The following is a 19,119-nucleotide window of genomic DNA, read 5'->3' on the forward strand; positions in this document are numbered from 1 at the left end:
ATGGTGCAGTGTGCAGAGTAATGTATGGTGTCGTAATTGTACAGTAAACATATAGCAGTATGATACACATTAGGGTGGGTAGAATAATACATAGTGTTATATTAAAATGGATAAGGCAGCAACTGCAGCAGCAGCAGCAGCAAGTGCAGCAGCAGCAGCAAGTGCAGCAGCAGCAGCAAGTGCAGCAGCAGCAGCAAGTGCAGCAGCAGCAGCAAGTGCAGCAGCAGCAGCAAGTGCAGCAGCAGCAGCAAGTGCAGCAGCAGCAGCAAGTGCAGCAGCAGCAGCAAGTGCAGCAGCAGCAGCAAGTGCAGCAGCAGCAGCAAGTGCAGCAGCAGCAGCAAGTGCAGCAGCAGCAGCAAGTGCAGCAGCAGCAGCAAGTGCAGCAGCAGCAGCAACTGCAGCAGCAGCAGCAACTGCAGCAGCAGCAGTAACTGCAGCTCCCTTTGATGCTGTTAATCCTGCATAATGCACATGCATATGCAGTACTAATCACATTCCTGCATTTCCCATAAATATGCTAAATTCCTTTTGATATGCAAATTCATTTGTCAATGCGCCCAGCTTATATATATGCTCCAAGCTCGTGTGCTGTTTCATTCAGACTCTGTCGCCTCGACGGACCTGGTTTTCACCTGAGGACGGCTGCTTGCGTTGTGGCCGAAACGTCGTGAGAATTGTTTTATTATGTTTTATTTTTATTATTTTATTACTTCCCTTCTACGTGACTTTACCGAAAGAACCAAGAAGATGAATCCCTGCAGTCACGAAAGCTTTAAATCGAAAAGTGGCAGGGTTCTTTATTAATTTTTAGAGTAGGGGGGTAGCCACTTTCACCGGGCTTGTGATAGCAGCACGATGATGATAGGGGCGTTCTCACTGTTTGTGTCTTGTCAGGGGCCATACTAAACGCCACCAGGGGCCGCCAGAGGCCCGTGGTGGCCTTGCAATGAAGAAGACTGAACTTCAATATACACTAAACTACTATATGCTATTCATTACGACATACTACTATATACTACTATACAGTACGATAGACTACCCTACTATATACTGGATCCGCAGCTTTCTTTACCAAAATATAAGCTACGCCTTAACTTGTGGGAGCAATAAGTCTAACGCGTGTTTGAGGTGTCTTGAATCAAACTATTTTTTTTATTTCTTAGTTGCACAAAAATTAGCGATTTCTAAAGTTATATCTTCGCCTGTTCAGGTACTGTATCACGTTGTTGCACGGTCAAAGACTGTCCACTCGCTCCCCTCCCGGGACACCAGAGGGTTGTGGAATAGCAACTCTTTATTTCCCAGTGTTCTTCTGAGGAGTATCGTGTATCTGTACAGCATTCATTCGAATCTGAATAGCTGCCCTGTATCCTGAATTGATTACTCCACTGGTGGGCGTGGCCTACTTTGCAGTCACGTGAGTTTATGGGTCCATGGTCATCATTAACTATTCATAATTATTATAAGTGTGATTCATTACATTAGGGCCCATACCGGCTACATAAACAAAGCCAATTGAGGTCTAAACCCGCTCATTAATGGGACGTTGCTGAATGGATGAGGACGTGGCTCAGCCCCACTTACGAGCACGCAGATTGGCCGAAATTGGCGCCACCACGTGCACACAACGCAAACATGATACCGTTAGTCAACATTTGTGCCGTTCTTTCGAAACCATGAGTGTCACTATGGGAGACGAAACGTTAACTGCAAAGACCGTAAACCGATGTCACTGTAAACCGAGGGACTATCTATGTGTTTAGAATATATTTACAGTAGATCATCGCATGAAAAAATTATAATAGGTTTAACCCTTTCTGGCAAGCAAACAGGTGTCTGCATTAACCACAGGTACTTGTGGTGAACATGCAAAAAAAACATGCTTTGATAATAATATATGCATTGTCTTTTAAACGGATTGGTCTATGTTGTATATGCCGGGTCTTGAAAAATGTATAAATATAATACAAAATTAACGAAAATGGAAAAATGCGTAATTATCCGAATTTATGCAAATGTATGTAAGTGTGCGCATACACTATGCTAATTAGGAAGGTGTATTCATATTAAGTAAATGCGTGTGATTATGATAATACATGGTGTTATGATAATTAGGCTCTGCATAGTTGTCTAGGGTTGTATTATCAATCGGGATAATACAATTATTCTCACTTTAACATTTACTGATTGTGTCTTAGTGTTTTTATGTCAGGTCTCCAAATTCAAATCTCAACGCAGGATACAGGTCTTATAAATAAGATAATTATGGATGAACTCAGGAAGGAACCACTCAGACTCTTCTGTGTTAAGCTTTCGTGACTGCAGGGATTCATCTTCTTGGTTCTTTCGGTAAAGTCACGTAACTTTACCGAAAGAACCAAGAAGAAAAAAACATAACACTCTAATATACGAATTCCTATGCTTGGAATTGTCACAATACTCCTGGAGATGTTCTCCTCATTGATCCGTACATTTAACCCTCAATGATTACGTTGTTAACTGGGTAACAGAACATTCGATTAATTCCTCAGAGTAACACGAACCTATACGGCGATAGGAAAAAGTCCTTAAACATGCATGCGGCAATATTCATACGAACGGCAATAAAGAAACATATCCCGAAGGCAAAAGTATACGTCAAATGAATTCATCGGTAAGATTATGCATTTCACTAAATGTCTTGGAACAATGGTGTGCGGCAGTGTGCCTGCTTCAGCAGATGCTTATCAATTGGCTAAGGCTTCAATAAATTCGCTGGGAAGATTCTGTGATTAAAATAAAGATTTTAACACAATATTCTCCCTGTGCGCATGTAGTTCTGTAACGTAGGTTTCAAACGTTTAGTTTACATCAATTAATTCATTGGTAAAATGTATGCAATTAAAACGATAAATAACGACTAATATACTTCTAAACGACCGTATCCACGTAACTCAATGGGCAGCAATGTTCTTCGTTATCAGCTAATAGTTGACGCACCCTTATCATTAGTCTTCTTCTTATTATTCGGGGTATGTGTTTCATGTGTGTGTGGTGGTTGTCTCCTTGATCAATTCTTTGCATCAGGCAGACGATGGGCAATGCGTTGTAGTGTGTGAGTGTGGGCATGTCATACGAACAGCTTCCTCGTTCTCTCTCTCTTTTTGAGGCAGCAGCAGTTTTTGTCCACTGCTGGATGAAGAGAGTCGGCACAACGCTCGCCGTCAGCGGTGCATGATGATTCCGTCGTCAGATAGCGCCCGCAGCTCGTCCGCTGGCCGCCGTTGCTCACTCTTGTCTTGGTTCCCAGCTGGTGCTGGTCGGTGTGTGGGGTCGAACCTACGTTGCTCTCCCTGAAGCTCTCCTCTTTTTCACGGGCGGTTGGTCAGGCTCTTTCCTCTGCTGGATGAGCTGAGTTGTCACGACGCATGTCTTTGAAGGTGCTCGTAGCGCTCGCCGCTTGTCCGCTGGCAGCTGACACCCTTGCTCGGTGGCGCTGGTGGCGCTGCTGGCGCTGCTGCGTGCTCTCTCCTGCTCCATGCTCTCTGGCGGTGCACGATTGTGCGTGCAGCTGGTTCTCTGCGATGCTGGCTTGGTCGATGCTTGGCGCTTTCTGCCCTTTCTCAAGGTTGATTGCTTGACGTTGCTCGTCAGTTCAATTCGAGCTGCAGCTGCCCGTGGGAGCTGGCACTCACTCTCAAAACTTGTAAATTGTATTCGCACACCTCTTAAACCACTGTGAAAGCTTAGTACAATACAACTTATCGCAATACTTGACTTTGCAAGCGACTCAAAACATCAGGATAAATGTAGAATAAAACTTTCAGCGATACTCTGTCGGTCCATGCCGAACTCAGCACCAAGCATCACCTCGCCCCTCTTCTCTGCGAAACACCACACCCATTGTTGATCTCGAGGCCATGCCCCAGAGTCTGCTCGCTGGCAGTAATCTTCTGTAGCTGGCGGTTGACTCGTGGCTTCTGCTGATGCAGCTCGTTGATGATGTGCCAGTCACGGGGGCAAGTTCCCGGAGCCTGCCGATCGCAGCACTCTATTGTGTGTGTCGTGTCTCTATTTTTATGTGAAATTATCTCCCCTCGGCTCGCCTTCTCACAAAGGACCGGAACTTTCTTTGATTTCGCTCTCATCCTGCGGGAGCAGCTGTTCGTCCGGCCTGTGTGTGTGTGTTCTAATTTTATTGAAGTAATATAAGTTTCATCAAGGCCTTGGTTCCTGTCGCCTTCCTCAAGCTATCCCGCCATCAATGGACATAATTGTTACTTGGTTTATGTTTCCCAAGATTTGAGATTTCGCATTGTTATTACCACGTATATTCCTAGGATTGTATTAACCTTTGTTGTCTGTCTGTATCCAGGGATTTGTGTTGTTTTACTCGAGTTATATTTTGATGTCCTGAGTTTAGAGACCTAACTCAGTTTTCACTTAAGCTTTCTTTACTGCTGGAATTCATATTCCTTGGTTTTTTGTAAAGTCACGTAGATAGCAAGATACAGCAAGAAACAATATGCAAGGTGAATGAGAGTAAAATAAGGTAATTAATAAATCAAGGCCACCAATATGACTGCAGTCTGGTTTTTAATCTGGGTGAGTGTGTTGGGAGTCTATGATGCCCACTTATTCTGGTCGCTATCTTTTTTTGGACTTTTCCGTTAACTAAAATAACCTAAAAAAAACTTGTCTGTTCGGTTTTCGCCGCCCGGGAAGCTGGCGACGCCTGTTGTTATTGTACGTGCTTTGAAGCCGTGTCGAGATTTCCCCAGAATCTCAGTAGCAATCCCCCCCCGCCCCACTTTCTCTTTTGTTTTTGGGTTTTTTAAAATTACCTTTTATGGCTTATCTCCGGCTGCCTGGTCAGTGTGAGGGGCAGCTGCTTTGTGAGGGGTGGGGTGTGCTGCACCCTTTCATGTCCCATGCTCGCCCTGATCAATTATAAACAAATATTGGCAGAATTATTCTTAATATGAACTTTTTGGAAAAGACTTATATATACAACATCTACACCAGGAAAAGCCTTTTTAGGGTCTAGTCTCACCAATGTCAGACCAGCGAATGATAAAAGGCTCTTTGGTGTAGAAGGCTGTCTCTGGTGTAGACCAATCTGTTTCAAAGACAATATATATTTTTTATGCCTGTTCGTATGGTTGATGCAGACATGATTCCTAGCAAAAGGTTTCTATTTGGTGTTTGAACATCTAACTGCCTGTTTTATTGCCAGAAAGGCTAAAATCTAATCTTATTTTTTCATACTTTTATACTGGCACAAAATGACTCATGTTGTAGCTGCTCACCCCGAGCTATAAATGCCCTGATAGTGCATTGTCATTGTGATGTTCGCCTTTCGGTGTTCTCTGGTCTTACACTGGTGAGAATAGGCCCTAAAGACGCTGTGTCTGGTGTAGACCAATACTTTTAAAGACAATGCATATATTATCAGATAATGTTTTTGTTTACATGTTTATCACAAGCACGTGTGGTTAATGCAGACATGATTCCTTGCAAAAGGTTATATTTGGTGTTTGAACATCTTACTACGTGTTTTAGTGCCAGAAAGGGTAAAAATTATTTCTTATTTTTTTCATACTTTAATACTGGCAAAAAAATGTCCCATGTAGAAGATAATCGATCCTCTTTGGTTCTTTCAATAAAGTCACGTAAGTAGAAATTATGACGATTGCTTGTGTTGCGATCGAAACATCGTGATCTATTATTTTTCTACCTACGTGATTTACCGAAAGAACCAACGAGTATGGATTCCTGCAGTCACGAAAGCTTCAAATCAAGATTAGATCATTGATTACACTGGCCTACAATTTTTTAGATGTCGTCTGCCTCAGAGATTAAGTGTGCTGTTTATTATGGATTTTGACGTACTGAATTCAAATATGATAATTAAAAAAACGGATTGGTTGCTGTTCCCAAGATATTTTAGTTTTACATTTTACATCTAAATAGTGTGTAGATAGTAGAGTTTTACTCATAAATTGTAAACCTAGGCCTTTTCATGTGTATATGGTTGCTTTACATGATAACATGTCACCTGTCCTGTTTATGTGTAACACTTTAAGAATCGGCAAAAAGGTTACATAAATAACATTTATTATAAAAACAAAAGGCAAACCACAATTACGTATATACAAGTACACTAGCGGAAGGTACCCGGCGTTGCCCGGGAGAAAAAAGCAGACATACACATGGACTTACACACAGACATCGACCCACACACGTAGAAACATATCGACTTACACGCACACACACATATGGACTCACACACGGACTGTCACACACACACACACACATTGCCGTAAACACATCGACTAACAACAACAACCGCCATTCGCCACTAAGTGGCGGTGACGTCACCACGATGCTTGTGCCAGGCCAAGTGCACCTTGAGGCCACGTGAAGTGTCGAACGCCCGCTGGCAGGAGGTCACGGGGCAGACCCAGGTGAACAAGGCCGACTAACTGAGATGACTGGCCGATGCACCACCTGTGCCGCCTACTGTACCAACTTGCTGTGATTTAGCCACCCGGCACTCCGCTCGCTGTTGTGAGCGCTCCTCCACCCTCTGTTGTTGTGGGAGGGCGACTGCCTCCAACTGCCCAGTAGCGTCCTTCACGAGCCTCCTCCACAGAGGCCGATCTTAAGACTGCTGGTACCAGTCATAGGCAAGTCCACTCTACTCCACGTTCTCCTGTACCACATCACTCCTTCTACTCTCCAGCCCGTCCAGCACCCGTTTAGCCACCTCAATCCGGCCGAACAAAAGCTGTTTTGGCATGTGGTGACTGGGCATGCAGGCTACATGACCCAGCCAGTGCAGCCTTGGCTGCCGGAGGAGCTCAACGATGGGACTTTGTCCACATATTTCAAGGATTTGTGAGCTCCTTACACAATCCAGCGTGGTTAAACCCAGGATGGATCGTAGGCAGGCCAGCCTAAATGTTTCTAACCGGCGAAGATGTTCCATTAGGGGGGGCCCACGTTTCTCAAGCGTAGAGAAGGAAGGGAATGACCGTGGCCGAGAAGATCTGAAGCTTCGTGCTGAGTGATAGACCAGGTAGCTTCCACACAGCGTTACGCAACCGATGAAAAACGAATGCTGCTCGATTAATTTGGAGTGAGACCTCTGCTGTTAAACCGGAGCCGGTCATGAGCATACTGGCCAGGTATGGGAAACTCTCCACTCTCTACACAACTGACTTATCACCGATTGGGAGTTGTGGGGGTGGAGTGCCTGATGGTACAAAATACCCAGGCAGGTGCTTCGTTTTGGTGGGGCTGATGGTAAGGCCCCATCTCTTAGTGGCACACTCCAGTTTCAGCAGCAGCACCTTAAACTCCTCCTCTGAGTGAGCCGCAATTAGCAGGTCATCAGCATACATAACATGGTTGACCAAAAGGGAGCCATCCCTTGACCGCACCCGGGCATCGATCAGCCTCCCATTGTATCTGTACCAGATGGAAATTCCTCCGGTACAGCTACTGAAGGCTTCACGAACTACGTGGCCGAAATAGATGTTAAATAATGTTGGAGCCAGAGGACATCACTGTTGCACCCTCCTAGCCACGTAGTTTTACCCATCATGAAGGTCCTTAATGATCGTGAGCAGCGGGTCAGGGACTCCGAAAGCACGAAGAACAACCCTGAGCCCAGGCCTACTGATGGTATCATAGGCCTTGACCAGGTCAATAAAGCAGAGATATAGGTCTTGTTGGAATTACCTACACCTCTGCTGTAGCAAACGGGACATAAAATATGGCATCTGTCCAATTCCGCCCTTTTCTGAAACCACATTGGGGTTCTGCAAGCCTCTCCTCAGCGTGCCTGGCAACGCGGTATTGAATAATCCTTGCCAGGACACACACATACACATGGAAGTACACACACACACATTGACTGACACACATAGACACAAAAATGCACATTGACTTACACACTGACATGGAGCCATGCACACACATTGACTAACACACACACAGCGACTGATACACACACATGGACCGAGACGCACACTTGGACGGACACACACACATCGGGCGTTGTCCATTCGAAAAAGACACACACATGGACTTACCACACAGATGCATGGACCTGCACGCATACACATATGGACTCAAACACACACACACATCGACGTGCACAGCAATCCCTGATGATGGCACAGCTATCAGCATCGCAGTACTACATATCAGTAAATAGCGGGACTTGAGCAATTGAAACAATAGAAATGCATATAAAAAATAAGCTGAAATAAGTGTACATTAAATATCAGCAGTACACACAGTTACGTTGAGAAGCAGGCTACCGTCTAGATTATAGACTGGCAGTAAGCCGACTCAATGACATAAGCATTGCTACAGTGGACATAAAAATCTGGCAATACAGGCAGCAGCTGAAAAAGCAGGATACAGTCGACATGAAAGGTTGGCAGTACACTGAGTGAGGTAAAGAAGAAGGAAACAGATTATAGACTGGCATACACTCAGAGGCGTAGCTAGGGGGGGGCAGGGGGGTACACGTGTCCCCGGGCGCCAAGGTAAAGGGGCGCCAAAATGAGGCTTACAACGTCACGTGATAACTTATTGCGGCGGGCGCGGCAGCCTGAAACTACTGCACAATCTACACCTCAACCTAAAAGTGTATATATCCTGCCACACACAGCCTACATGTCATGTAATTACATTTTGGTACGCGCGCCTATTAAGAACTTACATGGAAGAACGTCCCAAACAACAGACAGGCGCAGTCTTTCAGCCTTAGTCACTGGCCTGTTTTTTGGTGGCGGAAACTACGACGGCCTATTTTTTGTTCTTATTAGTGACATCACGCTCCAGGCGGCTGCAGCAGCCGGAGCAGCCCACGCACGTCAACATAGCGTGGCCTTCATTTAGCAGCATTTACTACAAGGCTCACTTATATGTGTACGTCGCTCGTACCTTATATTTGAACTGACCTAAGAGCCGAGCCATGCTCGCTGGCGGACACTAAGTGAGAGTGTTACTGTGTTAGCTAGACCACCGGTGCCACGACTACAAGCCACCGGACGAGCGTCAACCTCGGCGGGTAAGTCTATGCCGTTACATGGCCGCGTACGACCGACAGTATAAGTTTATAGGCGGTGGCGTCCAAAGCGGCGACCTATTTTGGTTACTTGAACAACAAGAGGTATGTTTTATATTTTTTGATGAATAAATTAATGTTTTTTTAAATATAGAATACAATTTAATATATCGATATTTTTAAATATCTGCAGCATAATCTGCCTTTAAGCGTATAAATTATGTACTTTTAATCTGCATGTATAGCCTAATTATTATAATAATTATTTATTGTAGTAGCACTATGCCAGTGCCACTATGTTATTGTCTAGGCCTACACATATTTTTTTTCACTTCAGTGTACTCAGTGATATAATAATATATTTATAATTTTTGTCAACCATGTCAGGAAGAAAACGAAGTGGAGCTCAATGTCGTAAAAGAAAAAAACAAGCTGAAATGGCATAAAAGAAGTCAAGTACATTACTGGCTAGCTTTTAAAAGAAAGCCAAGAAGAAAGAAGCTGAAGCTGAAAACTCCAACTCTTCAGAATCAGAAGATGGCGGCTATCAACCACCTATTTCAGAGCATGTAAACGAGAAGGTTGAAGACATTGAGGACTCGGAGAAAAACATGGTTCAGACAGATGTTACTGTCTATGTCGGTGGTAGAGCAGGCCTCTGGAGCAGACCGCAGTCGCGTAGCTCTTCCGCGTCTGCTGGGTTTATATCCATGAGTGTGGTTCTGCCGATGGCAAGCAGAAATTCGCGAGAGTATGTGCGCCTTATGTTTAATCGACGTGATGATGACAAACAAATGCACGTAGATGGATAACACAAAAAACATAAAAACACCGATCTGATGGGAGTGTATGAGGAAGCAGAAGAGGGGAAAGCGCGGAGGTATCGAGGCTAGGCGAGCGGCTAGCCCTCACCGGCCGGCTATCCCTACCATCACACTGGCCAACGTACGCTCGCTGGAAAACAAACTGGACTATATCCGCCTTCTTCGTACAACTTCCAGGACTGTGAGTGAGTGCTGTGTCCTTGTGTTTGTGGAGACATGGCTTAACGACAGCGTCCAGGACCATGCCATTCAGCTAGCCGGGCTAACATGTTACCGGGCGGACAGAGCGCTCGCCGAGGGGGGGAAGACTCGCGGCGGGGGACTTTGTGTTTACATCACCGATGCCTGGTGCCGCGACGCTGTTGTGGTCTGCCAACACTGCTCATCATCGGTGGAGTTTATGGTAATTAAATGCTGGCCATTCTACCTGCCGAGGGAATTTAGTGCCATATTGCTGGTGGCACTATACATCCCCCCTGGCTCCGAAAACAACAGGAACGAGGCACTGTATGAACTCCATCAGCACATCAGTGACCAGCAGACAGCCCACCCAGATGCCTTCCTCATTCTGGCTGGGGATTTCAACCATGCCAACCCCAAGCTCGTGTTTCCACAACTCCAGGGACACATCAACTTTCCCACACGAGGAAACAATATCCTGGACAATGTCTACACTACACACAAAGGTGCCGACAAAGCCCGTCCCCTCCCCCACCTTGGGGCCTCAGATCACACCACTGTTCTGCTAACGTCAGCGTACAGGCCGCTGGTTAAAGTCACCAAACCAGTTATAAAGCGGATATGTGTGTGGCCTGAGGGGTCTTCAGAGGCACTCCAGGACTGCTTCTCCACCACCGACTGGAACATGTTCAGAAAGGCAGCCACCTACAACAACACCGTAGACCTCCAGGAGTACACGGAGACCGTCACTTCCTACATGAGGAAGTGCATGGAGGATGTCACGGTCACCAGAACCATCTCCATTCGGGCCAACCAGAAGCCATGGCTGACAGGGGAAGTCCACAGGCTCCTGAGGGCTCGGAACGCCGCCTTCAAAGCTGGCGAGGAGATGGGCCTGAAGACAGCCAGGGCCAACCTGTCGCGAGGCATCAGATTGGCCAAGAGGCAGTACTCCAGGAGGATCGCCGACCGCTTCAATGACAGCAGAGACACCAGGAACCTGTGGGGAGGGATGCAGACCATCACGGACTATAAACCCTCTCCGCAGACCTGTGACAGCTCCACCTCTCTGCTGAACCAGCTGAAGGACTTCTTCGCTCGCTTTGAGGCAGACAACAGCACCCCAGCACAGAAGACTCCACCACCTCCCGGTGATCAGGTGCTGACGCTATCCCCAGATAGCGTGAGGAGATCCCTCAGAAGGATGAACCCAAGGAAAGCCCAGGGCCCTGACAACATTCCGGGTCGTGTCCTGAGAGACTGTGCGGAGGAGCTCACAGATGTCTTCACCGACATCTTTAACACCTCGCTGAGACAGGCTGTTGTACCCACGTGCCTCAAAGCTACCACCATCATCCCGGTCCCGAAGAAGTCATCTCCCTCCTGCCACAATGACTACCGCCCGGTCGCACTCACTCCCATCCTTATGAAGTGCTTCGAGCGGCTAGTCCTACAACACATCAAGTCTGTCCTTCCCCCCGCCCTGGACCCTTTCCAGTTTGCGTATCGGTCTAACCGCTCAACCGATGACGCCATCTCCGCTACCCTCCACTCAGCTCTCACCCATCTGGAGACTAAAGACTCCTACGTCAGAATGCTGTTCATCGACTTTAGCTCAGCATTCAACACAATCATTCCCCAGCAGCTCATCCACAAACTAGACCACCTGGGGCTCAACACCTCCCTGTGCAACTGGCTATTGGATTTCCTGATAGGGAGACCACAGGCAGTTCGAGTTGGCAGCAACACCTCCAGCACCATCACACTGAACACAGGGGTCCCCCAAGGATGTGTGCTGAGTCCCCTCCTCTTCACTTTGCTGACCCACGACTGCACACCATCATTCAGCTCCAACCTCTTCATTAAGTTTGCGGATGACACAACTGTGGTGGGTGCCATCAAAAACGGTGATGAGACAAACTACAGGAGTGAGGTGAACAGGCTGGCCACGTGGTGCAAGGACAACAATCTCCACCTGAATGTTGAGAAGACGAAGGAGATTGTCGTGGACTTCAGGAGAATGCACACCCAGCATACTCCGCTAACCATCAACGGTGCTGCAGTGGAGAGGGTGAGATGCACCAAGTTCCTGGGTGTGCAAATCTCTGAAGACCTGTCGTGGAGTCACAACACTGCATCACTGGCCAAAAAAGCCCAACAGCGCCTGTATTTTCTCCGCAAACTGAGAAGAGCAGGAGCCCCGCCCCCCATCATGCACACCTTCTACAGAGGCACCGTTGAGAGCATCTTGACGAGCTGCATCACCGTGTGGTACGGCACCTGCACCGTGTCCTGCCGCAAGACTCTGCAGCGCATAGTGAGAGCAGCTGAGAGGATCATTGGTGTCTCTCTCCCCCCTCTTCTGGACATTTATAACACCCGCATCACCAGCAAAGCAATCAAGATTGCAGGTGATCCCACCCACCCATCTCACAGCCTCTTCAGTCTGCTGCCGTCAGGGAGGAGACTGCGGAGTCTTCCAGCCAGGACCAGCAGGCTCAAAGACAGTTTCTTTCACCAGGCTGTCAGGAGACTCAACTCCCTCCCTGCTCTACCATCACTCCCCCCCTCTGCCCACCCACCCCCCTTTGCCCCCTGACCCTATCCCCCACACACACATTCACTCGTACATCCTGATCTCTGGACTGCACATTGCACTACATCGCACTACCACACTGGTTTAAATATCTTATTTCTTTAAATACTTTATTTAAATAATATTTTACATTTTAAAAATTCTTGACTGTTGTTTATTTTAAGTTTATTACATTTTTGATTATTTATCTTGTGTTGATCGCCGATTGTTTATTGTTTATTTATGTCTGTTAATTGTGATTAATTTTTTAATTGCTTGGTTGCACCGTGGGACCAAGAGAGAGGACTGTAATTTCATCTGTGTTGTATGTCATGCATGTAACACACTTGACAATAAAGTGACTTTAAGACAATAAAGTGACTTTAAGACTCCGAAAACACTGAAGACCAGGGCGTCGTCGTTGAACAGGTTCAACATGATGATGAACTTGTTGACAGTAACGGGGAAGATGAGATAGAAGAATATTCTGATAGAGAAGCTGAAAATACTCATTATGATGCTGTTCCTGCTGTACTAAGGTTTCACGATGTTGGCTACTTAAATTTTGATAAAACGACAAAGCTATCGAAAATATCACAGCCTCTTCGCAATTAAATGATTACTCTCGGATCCTTGCCTTTTCAGCACAGAGACAATCTATCATCAGTATCCAGAGAACGTTCAATTACATCAGCATGGTTTAAACGCCGACTAGCGAACGGAGAGGAAGTGAATCGTTCGTGGCTATTATATTCACCAATCAATAAAGCTGCTTACTGTTTCTGTTGTCTATTATTTACATCATCGAGTTCAAACTCACGAGCTTCGTTTGAGTTAACAAACGGTTTCAACAAGTGGAGAAAGCCAGAAAAACTAAATTCTCATGAAAACAATCCTAGCCACCGCACAGCTTTTACTACATGGAAGGAAGCCGAACGAAGGATAATTGATGGTACTGGAATTGACGCAGTTATTCAAGCTCAGATTCATTTGGAAAAACAACGTTGGCGAGATATATTGCAAAGAATACTCACCTGTATTAAGTTTCTGGTTTCACAAAATTTGGCACTACGTGGCCATGAGGAAAATTTGAATGTGGATGAGGATAAAAATGTTGGAAACTTTCTCGCGCTGATCAAACTCGTTGCTCAGTATGACCCATTGTTAGCAAAACACGTACAGCACGCAGGAGAAAATCCGGGATCAGTTTCTTATGTCACCGGAAATCCAGAATGAATTTATCCACATACTTGCGTCGACTGTAAAGAACCAATTGTTGGGTGATATCAGGAAAAACAAGTACTACGGTATCTTACTTGACTCAACTCCGGATCTAGGACATCGGGAACAGCTTTCTCAGGTCATAAGATTTGTGGATGTGGATTTTCAAACTAAAAAAGTAACTATTAAATAATCATTTTTAGGTTATATCGAGATACATGCAAAAGATGCAGCAAGCCTAGAAAGAGTCATCGTCGAGAGACTGAAATCTGACAACATACCTCTAGCCGACTGTCGGGCACAATGTTATGACAATGCTGCTGTGATGACTGGGCATATATCCGGCCTTCAACAACGAATATGTGACAAAAATCACAGAGCATTGTTTGTCAACTGTGACAACCACAGCTTAAACTTAGCAGGAGTACACTCAGCTAAACAGGATCCACTTGTCACATTTTTTGGAACAGTTGAAAGTATATATTTGTTTTTCTCTCGTTCAACAATTCGTTGGGAAGAGTTAAAAAAAGCTGTGCCCATCACAGTAAAGCTTCTTCTTCTTCCTAGCGTTGTTCCCGCTGTGGCGCAGGGTCCGCTTTTCGGCATTGTCTTCTCCATTTGGCTCGGTCCAGGGCATCTTCAGGGGATGCGTTGACCGTCTTCATGTCTTCCTTTATTCGGTCCATCCATCGCTTCTTCGGACGTCCGCGTGGACGGCGGCCCTCTGGCTCAATACGCACGGCAGTCTTGGCCACTGATGACTCTTCACTTCGCATCACATGGCCGTACCACCGAAGCCTTGCCTCAAGCATCTTGTCCGCAATGGGGGCCACACCAAGTCGCTTCCGAACGTCTTCGTTCCTGACACAATCCCATCGAGTGAGCCCGAGGCTCCATCTGAGCATCCTCATCTCCATGGTGTGGAGAGCTTGTTCGTGTACAGTTGTGGCTGGCCAGCACTCGGATCCATAGAGTGCCACCGGTCGGACGATGGTCTTGTATATTTTTCCCTTCAGCCTATCTGGCATTTTCCGATCACAGAGGACTCCGGTGACTTGCCTCCATTTCATCCACGCCGCATTGACTCGTGACCTCACATCAGTCGTGATGCTACAGTAAAGCGGGAGTCTGAAACACGCTGGAGTGCACGATCAGAAGCTGTTAAAGCTATCTATGAAGGACTGGATGAACTAGTAGGGCTGCTAGACAAATTATCGGAGGACGTAACTATGACGCCTGAAACCAGAAGTGATGCAGAACAGTTACAGGCATGCGTATTAAGTTTTAACTTCATAGTTTTATTACATTTCTGGAATGTAATTCTTGGAAAAATTGATCGTGTTCAGAAGCGCTTACAGGCTTACAGGATCCTACTATGAATTTCAAGGAAGCAGCAACTGATCTTGAATCTTTGGAGCATGAATTTGTCAAGCTTCGTGATGATTTGAGCCAAGTTGCTGTAGAAAACGCCAAAACAAAATGCATAGCCTGGGGGATAGATGTGGACAGAAGAATTAGGCGACGTCGGAAGATGCCAGGAGAACTGGTAAGAGATGCAGGACTTTCAGCAGAAGAAGAAATTGTGCGCGTTATGAAGAGCGTATTTGATCGACTTCAACAGGAGATGTCAACACGGTTTTTACGACTAAAAGACCTGAACACAAAATTTGGATTTCTGCTGGACGTCAAAACTCTTCTATCCGACACAGATGTCGATGCAATTCGTCGAAATTGCACAGATTTTGGAAATTTCTATGACACCGACATCAATGGCCACGAACTTTTCACAGAAATTGGAGATTGCAAAATGCTGCTCAGTAACCGGAATGAAGTTCTACCAGAAACTCCTTTGGATCTTCTTGGTTTTATTGTGTTTTATGGAGACGACATATTTCCGAATTTGCGAATTTCACTGGAAATTTTATTAACAATAGCAGTTTCAATTGCAAGCTGTGAGCGGTCGTTCAGCAAATTGAAACTTATTCTGTCGTATTTGCGTGCTTCAATGGGACAAGATCGTCTCAGCGATCTTGCTCTTCTTAGCGTTGAAAGAGAAACATTGGAAAAAACTGATTTTGATTACGTGATTGACCAGTTTGCGACAGTGAAATCAAGAAAAATTTATCTTTTGTAGACTATGCCAACCAGTCTACGACAGTGAGTGAGCCATGTAATATAATTTCTATAAATTTTCTTCTTTAAATACAATGCTTCATTAAAATTTAAATTGTTATTCCTTATTCTATGTAATAGGAAAATGTGATTAAACGGGGGGGGGGCGCCAATTTTATAGTTCGTCCCCGGGCGCAAAATATCCTAGCTACGCCTCTGCATACACTCATACTGGTCGAAAGGAAAATTATCAATGTAGATAGAGTGCCAGTGCACTGACATTAAATAATCGGCAGGCAGCAGTCCACAGCACAGACTGGCAGTACACCATCGCAACATCATAAAAAATAACTAAAGGAAATATTTAGCAACCTAATAATGAAAAATGACTTTTCTGCACACAAACATTATACTAGTAATATTTGCCAATTTATTACTTTAATAATAGTAAACAATTAACCAGAGTTCTTAGCGTAGGAAACAAGGAAAATTGTACTTACTATAGCCGTTGTGAGGCCTTGTCCCGTGCGGAGCCCCCGTCCTGGCCTACATTGGCCAGCCGGAGAAGGTGACACATTGGCAGGCTGGGGGCTAGGCCGCTACCCTGCCCAAGCCGCAATAATACTATGTAATCGCTGTCGTACTATTAATATGTAAGGACTTTATATCAGTAACTGTACACATCGTGTTGGGCGGGGGGTGGCGACGAGGACATCAGACTCTGAAGAAATAGCCGCAGGGTTATGTATATATTTATAGAATGTGAAACACCTAAAAAAAATGTCTCCCGTGAGCGCGCATCACTTGGCAGGGTAAGCCCCTCCCCCACGCAAGTGGCGTGAGTTGGTACGGTCGGTTTCGCGCAATAAATAAATCTATCTAAATCACACTAAATCATATTCTTAGGTGTTTTTGGTAAAGTCACGTAGGTAAAACATCAAAATTAATAAAAATAATAAAATAAAATAAAGATCACGACGTTTCGGAGGCAACACAAGTCTCCGTCATCAGGTGGGACAGTCACAGCCAGATTAGCTGCATCAAGTGAGGCAATGATTCAAGATGTAATCCCTTAAAAGCGAGTTGAGGGGGGAGGAGAGGGGGGGCTCATCAGAATGTGGTAGCCAATGAATGGAAAGTATCGGGAGAGAGGGGCCAAAAAAGGGTGATGTTTTACCTACGTGACTTTACCGAAAACACCTAAGAATATGATTCCTTGCAGTCACGAAAGCTTCAAGTCTAGAATTCACACTAAATCGCTAATTTACCTAATTTAAAGGTGACGGACGTGAAAATGGAATATCCTATTCCCATCGCGGGGCTGATTGCGTGCTGGATGGCAAAACAAATTAGACATATATCCCACCGTTCGTGAGCCAAAATCCCTCGCAAGTGAGTACGCGCGGAGAACTTTATATATAAACTAGCGGTAAGTACCCGGCGTTGCTCGGGCAAAAAAGGAAGATACACACATGGACTTACACACAGACATTGACCCACACACATAGAAACACATCAACTTAGACGCACACACACACATATATGGTTAAATCCAGGAAAGGATCGTTAGCAGGCCAACCTAAATGTTTCTAACCGGTGAAGATGTTCCATTAGGGGGGTGCACGTTTCGCAAGCGTAGAGAAGGGAGGGAATTACCATGCCCGAGAAGACCTGGAGCTTCATGGAGCGAAAGACCAGGTAGCTTCCACACAGCGTAACACAGCCGATGAAAAGATAATGGCGCTCGACTGATTTGGAGTGAGACCTCTGCTGTTAAACCGGAGCCGGTCATGAGCACACTGGCCAGGTATGGGAATCTCGGCAATCTCTCCACAACTACCGCATCACCAATTGTGAGTTGTGGGGGTGGATTGTTCGATGGTACAAAATACCCAGGCAGGTGCTTAGTTTTGGTGAGGCTGATAGTAAGGCTCCACCTCTTAGTGGCAAGCTCCAGGTTCAGCCGCAGTGAGCAGCAATCACCAGAGCATCGGCATACATAACATGGTTGAGCAATAGGGAGGCATCCCTTGACCGCACCCGGGCATCGATCAGCCTCCCATTGTATCTGTACCATATGGTAATTCCTCGGGAACAGCCATTGAAGGCTTCACGAACTACGTGGTCAAAAGATGTTAAATAATGTGGAGCCAGAGGACATCCCTGTTACACCCTAAGGTGTAGAGGGAATGGCTCTGACTGACGGCCATGTAGTTTTACGCGGGGCCGCTCACCATCATGAAGGTCCTTAAGGATCATGAGCAAAGTTTGAGGGGCTCCGAAAGCATGAAGAACAACCCAGAGGCCAGGCCTACTGATGGTATCATAGGCCTTGAGCAGGTCAATAAAGCACATACATTCACTCACTCACATGCACACATGGAGCTACAGACACGCAAAGAAATGGACTTACACTGACTGACATGGAGCCAGCCATGCATACAAAGCGACTATCACAGACAGCCATGGACTGACACACACAGACATCGACTCACACACACAAATACATGGACTTACACACACATACATAGACTGACACACATTGCCCTACACACACATAGACATATGGACTGTGACACACAGACATCTACTTTAGATACACACACATGGATTAACAAACACACATCGACACACAAACGCACATTGACTTACACGCTCAGATGGAGCCATGCACACACATCGACTCACACACACGCATTGACGTACACACATCGAGTGAAACAGACGTATGAACTAACACACACATGTGGACTAACACACACACAGCGACAGATACACACACAAATGGACTGACACACACACAAACACTTGTACATACACACACACGGGGCGTTGTCCATTTGAAAAAGACAGACACACACATGGACCCACACACATAGAAACCCATCGACTTACACGCACACAAACACATGGACTCACACACACAGACATCGACTTTAGGCACACGCATCTAGTTTCTGCACACGAACATTATAATAGTAATAGAGTTTCGATTTAAAGCTTTCGTGACTGCAGGGATTCATCTTCTTGGTTCTTTCGGTAAAGTCACGTAGAAGGGAAGTAATAAAATAATAAAAATAAAACATAATAAAACAATTCTCACGACGTTTCGGCCACAACGCAAGCAGCCGTCCTCAGGTGAA

Source organism: Lethenteron reissneri, chromosome 69 (genome assembly GCF_015708825.2).
Source record: "Lethenteron reissneri isolate LAM-NWPU_2019-01 chromosome 69, ASM1570882v1, whole genome shotgun sequence".
Taxonomy (NCBI): Eukaryota; Metazoa; Chordata; class Hyperoartia; order Petromyzontiformes; family Petromyzontidae; genus Lethenteron; species Lethenteron reissneri.